Consider the following 6,000-nt stretch of genomic DNA (forward strand, 5'->3'; position numbering starts at 1 on the left):
CACACACGCACACACACACACACACACACACACACACACACACACACACACACACAATATATATCCTATATTAAAATGTGCTTAAAGGACATCTCAGGATGACTAATAACATATATGCTCATTTTCCTACTTATATTGATATCAATATCATATCATGTAGTATACTGTATATACACCTGTGTGTGGACCTGGCCTAAGAACCTTTCTATGTAAGTCAGAGATTAAATAATGAAAATGCAATTTGAAATAGTGTGCAAAATAATATCCAAGTGCTTGAATCAATAATTAGTAATTGGTTGCTAGATCATACCACCGTCCTCCAAAACTAGCAAGGAGGAGAAGCCTGAGCTCAGTGTCTGAGAGGAGTGACGGTTCACCAGTCAACCATTATTAAGACCATATTCCACTGGATGAAACTGCCATGTTGGAGAGGGTGACAAGACTGCTAATAAAAAATGCAAATGCATGCAAAAACAATTGGGAAAATAGTATTGCACACCTAACAAGAACGGCATAGATCTACATTATTAATAAGTAACGTATGGGGTTTGACTATTATGCAAGCAGCAGTGCTGCCAAATACTGTAACACATTTTTGCTTTAAATATTTTCTGTTAGACCATATGACTTGTAATACAAAATTATGATAGTAAAATATGTGTAAGTATAATTTATAATCTAGAAAATAAAAATACTTAAGGGGCCTGCCTGTGAATACTGCAAATGAGCACTCTCTCTCTCTCTTTATCACAAACATTATTCTCATATTTATAACCACTTGCGATATATAAATGTATTGAATGGTGAAATTGCTCCAATCATCCAGTGAATAGAGTACATATCCTTTGTGCGCGCGCACACGCACACACACACACACACACACACACACACACACACACACACACACACACACACACACACACACACACACACACACACACACACACACACACACACACACACACACACACACACAATTAAGCACATTGAACACATGAAACTCCTTTTCAGTAGATAGCAGTAATAACTTGAAATTGAAAATGTCCTTAAAATACGGAAGGAAGCCCATCTCGTTTTCGTTTTCCTCTCCAAATTTCTTCATTAATAGTAGGCTACCACTTCATCCTATAGGCCTATTTTATCACACAACAAAGAGAAAATAATATATCTACAATTGCATCGTGTCACATCACAATGCAACACACACAATGATCTTCTGAACCAACATTTCCTATGTACCTATACGTTACTAACTTACTATAGTGAGAGAGTTAGCCTACTATAAATGAAACCTTCTTGATTCACTATACCATACTTCCAGTAAAGCAGAGTAGAGCAAAGAGGGGGGGGGGGGCTTGTCAGGGGCCTCCCTGTCAACAGATGCTTGGCTCTTGGCACCTGCTAACAGCTGCAGGTGCCAGACGACTCATGGATCTACACCAACACCACTGGAAACTCGCATGTCTTCCCTATGCTGATCACTCTGTCTCACACTCCTTCCTGAAGAACACTGCACTCAATGAGGACATTATCACATTCACTGTAAAAGCCAGACCAAAAGTCCTTCCCACCAGACACAATCTTTCTATCCGTTTCCCCAGCACTCAGGTCCACTCATTGCTTGCACGGCACCACACCACAGAACAGCTCACTGAAACACTGTCCCACATCTTGAATGGCTGTTATGCATACAAAGGGATGTACATAGCAGAATATAGTGGAACTCATAGCAAAAGACATCATGCATCGTCAGTGAGAATGTACTAACATTCCTGCGCCATTCCATCCATGTTTCAATTCTGTGATAACCGAGACATATTTACATCTAACATCTTTGACAGCTAATACACCAGATGTCGTTGTGGTTGATGAAGAGTCCAGAGAAGTGAAGATGAAGAGTACACACAGACTGGTTGTGAGAGGGTTCCAACGGCTTGGGATTCCCAAAAAGGAGGCAAAAAGGCTAGCAAAGTAGTGGCTCTTCCCACATTTGGCGGAGACGCTGCTACTTATACCCCTAGATAAAGTACTGAGTGACATGCCTATTGTACCATGAAAACACATGCCATGATTTTGTAAATGTAACCTTATTGCACCTATAATATTTGTGCCCCTGTATGCATCTCCTTTGTGTGGACGTATAAGACATTACCTCCGCCCGCACGCGTGTGAGTGCGTGTATCAAGAAATTCTAATTCCAATACCAAAATCGGAAATCCAAAGCAAATGCATGCGTGTGTGTACCACTCGCTAAGCATCAAAGAATATTCTAGCTGAGTAACATGAATCCAATTAACTGTGCTGCTGGGATGAAAGACTCTCTGACCGGCATGAGAGCCCAGGCATATAATGAGGCGCTCGTGCGCTTCCTTCGTCTTAAATGCTAAATATTAAGGAAGGACATGCACCTGGCAGCCAGCAAGTGCATTGCTATTAGATAATACCCTCTGTCATCATTATCATCACAAATGGCCCGTGTTGAGAGAACATGTTGTCCACGTGGTGAAACATGAGGGTACCCACAGCATGTTTGTCAAGTTCAAGGTCTCTGTCTGTGGCCGGCTAATGCAGGCGGGTGGATTGCGCCCAAATGTGGACATGCCTGAGAGCGGTGCAAATCTGCAGTACGACGCAATGGTTTCTGTAGTGTCTGACCATATCATGCCCATATAAGGAGATCCTCAGGAAAGAGAGAGAGGGAGGGGGAGGAATCGAGAGAGGGGTGGGAGGGATAATGGGGGAGTGTAACTGAATAACTGGCCGATGCTGCATGGGTACCGAAACCTGAACACTATGCAAATCACTGTGTTCTGCTCCTTTGAATTGATTACACCTGTGGAGTACTGCACTGGAGGACATTGATTTTGCTTGTGATTTTTCAGAATGGTGCTCTCGAAAACATGCCTTTCATTTTCCATCTCATGCCCACATTGGTGTGTCTGTTCAACAATGGCATGATGAGTGCATAATGTGCACAGCGGTCCCAAATGGGTTCCTATACCTGCCAACAGACACACATGGGAACAAAATGGATCAGGTGATGGCATTTAAATCACACAGGGAGCCCAGACATATAGCATGCCGCGTGCACACACACACACACACACACACACACACACACACACACACACACACACACACACACACACACACACACACACACACACACACACACACACACACACACACACACACACACACACACACACAGACACCTCGTCTGACATTCAGTCTAGGAGTTAACCTTGTCTTAGGAGGATAATTTCAGGAAGGGCAGCCAAACAATACACGCCACTTTGCAGCTACATTGGATACATTGCATCTATTTTTCTTTTTTTGTCAAAGACTAACAGTTTTGGACATAAGGTTTTCCCTAGTTGTCTGGAAAACCTGCCGCCATACGGCCACTCTGTGAGGACACAAATCACAGAGTGCACTGAGCGTGTATTCATTTCAAGTTTGCTAATGCTCTGCTCTTGTGTTCAGGGGTGTCAATCACAACAGTGTACAATCCTGAGTGTTCTTTTAACTCGGAGAGTGTAAAAAATGGACCCGCTGGTCAGTTTACTTTTTACAGTGTACTACTCGTTATAAGCACATCACTGCGAGGCTATTGCTGCGAGGCAGTAAAACAAACTCAATTTGATAGGCCGCATGAATAACATCTGCATGCATGAATACTTGTGTTCTCTTGTGTTTTTTTTTTTTTTTAAGATATTTTTTTTGCGGCTTACGCCTTTTATTGATTTTTGAAGGGACAGACAGTAGGCTGACAGGAAACGGGAGAGAGATGGGGGGATGACATGCAGTAAAGGCCGTGTCGGGTCCGGGAGTCGAACCCGCGGCACACTGCGACTGGATTACCAGTCCGGTGCCCAGACCGTTACGCTACGGCCTGGGCCTTCTCTTGTGTTATTGAGCTCCTTTTAAGTCCTGGTTATTTGAGCACTTGAGCACTTCATCTTGCCCGTCTAATCTATTGTCTGTGTTGTTTGCAAAATGTGCCTCAAGATTAATTCACTTAGGATGGAAGATTCACCCAAGATGCAAAACAGTTCTACACACTATGGGTAAATTAACATGAACATCTTCCACATGTTCAGCTATGCTGCCCCAGGAGGATAAGGCAATTTAAGGGGTTTACATGATCTATTCAGCAAATTCTCCTTGCATTGGTCTGCCATGTGTTAAAATTAATGAGCTGTGGCGGATGAACTTCAAACTCGACGTGCATATTGCTGAGGAGTCAGGACCCAAGGGAGTGATGGGCTAAGTGGGAAGTCAGTTAACATATATAATCCCACTCGTGTGAAGTGGGGCGCTCTTATCGTCTAACATCATACATCATCATACATCACATTCCATGCTCAGCCAATCAAATCATCATTATTTGGTACACACAAACACACAAAGCTGGGCATAGGAGGGGCTACATATCTCTGCAAATCCCCATGGAGTCATAGACTGGCCTGGACTACATATTTGGCTATGGTTGCTACAGAACTCTATACACTGAATGAGCAAAACAAAAGGGACACATCAGTCAGACAGATTCATCCTCTTCAAGGAGGTGGAGGAGCTGAAGGTCACCCCCGGCCCCCCAAAGAGAGCCGGGGAACAGATTATGGAAGCTCCACCTACTGTACACAGATCGAGGAGAGGAAGACACACCACAGTTTCCAGTCTCCTGCTCCTCCCCTGCCCACCCTGCCATCCCATGATGGAATGCGATTCCCATAACCAGGCTCCTCCACCCTCCCTCGGGCCCGCCCGGAGGGAGCAGGGCCCCTCATGAACGATGGCGTCGTTCATGATGCCATCGTTCATGAGAAGACCCGCAAGGCGGCGGAGCTGCAGGCGTGCAGTCCCAGCTGGCCATGAAGCCCTGGGCAACACCGGACTGCACAACCTGTGAGCCCTCGCCAATCTGTACTCCATGGGCATGGCCCCGCCTAAAGTGGAGATAAAGGAGGTGAATAAACCAGCCAGAACAGCATAAGGAGAAGAAGGTGAAGAAGCTAAAGGAAGACCTGGCTCATGGTGATCACATCGCTGTCTACAGGATTTGTAAGTAAACTTCATAATCCAGCTAAGAAGTTCATGGTGGAGGCCAACGCCAACCAGTTGTACCTGACAGAAACCGTGGTTTTACACAAAGACATCAACATCGTGGTGGTGGAAGGAGGTCCCAAATCACAGAAGAAGTTTAAGAGGTTGATGTTACATACATCATTACATACATCATACATCTACATTGATGTAGAATCAAATGGCCGGAACACACATCAAAAAGAGATGATCCAGACGCCTACAATGAAACCAAAAGAAACAAGTGCTGGTTGATCTGGGAAAAGCCAAGGAGCGCAACTACGGGGAGATGAAGTTAAAGCATTTTAAGACACACGCAACGGAACACTACTGGGAGCTGGCCTGACGTGGACCCTGATGTTAAAAAAAATACAAAAACACCACGCTCTGCTGTTTGTTTGGTTATTTTTGTTGTTTTGTTTGTGCAATCCAGCTGTTTATTATGTAGTATAATAGTAGTGCTTCAAAACTGTGTATGGGTCGGGCCATGCCAGTTAGCAGGTGGTCCAGATTTTGGTTCGACATGTGGGTTGGTCACGCATGGTAGACAGTATAGGCTGTGTTTGGGGTTTGTGTTTTAGTGTAGTGCATGATCTAAGTGCCTAAGTCCCTGGTCACATATACTGTAGGCATAAAAGGGACACAGACAGGTACAATGGGCATCATTCACGACTTGTGTTGTTTCCGAGTAGGCCGGTGGCCATCTAAATGTACAATAATTAGAACAATACAATTAAACATGTTTAACACAAGATGAAAAGGCAATGCAAATGGTGAGGTTTTTAACCATGATTTAAAAACATCCACAGATTATTTTTTGATTTTACAGAGTTGACTATAGGGGAGGCTATATTAAGGGGAGGATGTCCATATGCAATAGGTCATCTTTATTTATCCATGCATCAATAAACC

This window comes from Protomyctophum parallelum, assembly GCF_964188405.1.
Source record: "Protomyctophum parallelum genome assembly, chromosome: 16".
Lineage (NCBI taxonomy): Eukaryota > Metazoa > Chordata > Actinopteri > Myctophiformes > Myctophidae > Protomyctophum > Protomyctophum parallelum.